Here is a 581-nt window from a genome sequence, read left to right on the forward strand (position 1 = left end):
ACCTGCTGACCTATGCCTCCCTGAGGCTCAGTTCTTCCCCACTAGGTCGCCCCGCGCATACTGGGTGGTGTTGTTTTCCCGCGACGAGCCAGACTGGTTGGAATTGGAAGATGGGTCAGAGAAACTTTACGCGCCTTGTACAGGGGGCAACCGTTCCGAAGATGACGGGTGTCTTCACAGACAAACCACCGTCGTGTGTTTGTGTGCTGCCCGGTAGCTCGGTGCTCTACTACCTCGTCCTCAGCATACCCGCTCGACGAGCTGTTGGAGTGTGAATTCCAACCAAGTGAAATTGAATTTGGCATTCAATGCCACATTCACCGCCTCTTCAAGCGAAGATGGATGCATACGGAAGACTTCCATTCTGGCCACAACAGTGCGGAGGCCTTCCATAAAGACGGTCACTGCGTCCGCCTCCGGAAGGGGATCTGCTGCTATCCCGGCAAATAGAGTGCGTATCTCCTGGACAAAGTTTACCAACTCCTTGTTGCCCCGTCGGGCGGCAAGGAAACGCGATATGCCCGATTAGGCGGCGAGAACACTCGTGAGAGCTGCAATTTTAGCTCCGCCCAGGAGGGAAA

This window comes from Plasmopara halstedii, assembly GCF_900000015.1.
Source record: "Plasmopara halstedii genome assembly, contig: Scaffold_671, whole genome shotgun sequence".
Classification (NCBI taxonomy): Eukaryota; Oomycota; class Peronosporomycetes; order Peronosporales; family Peronosporaceae; genus Plasmopara; species Plasmopara halstedii.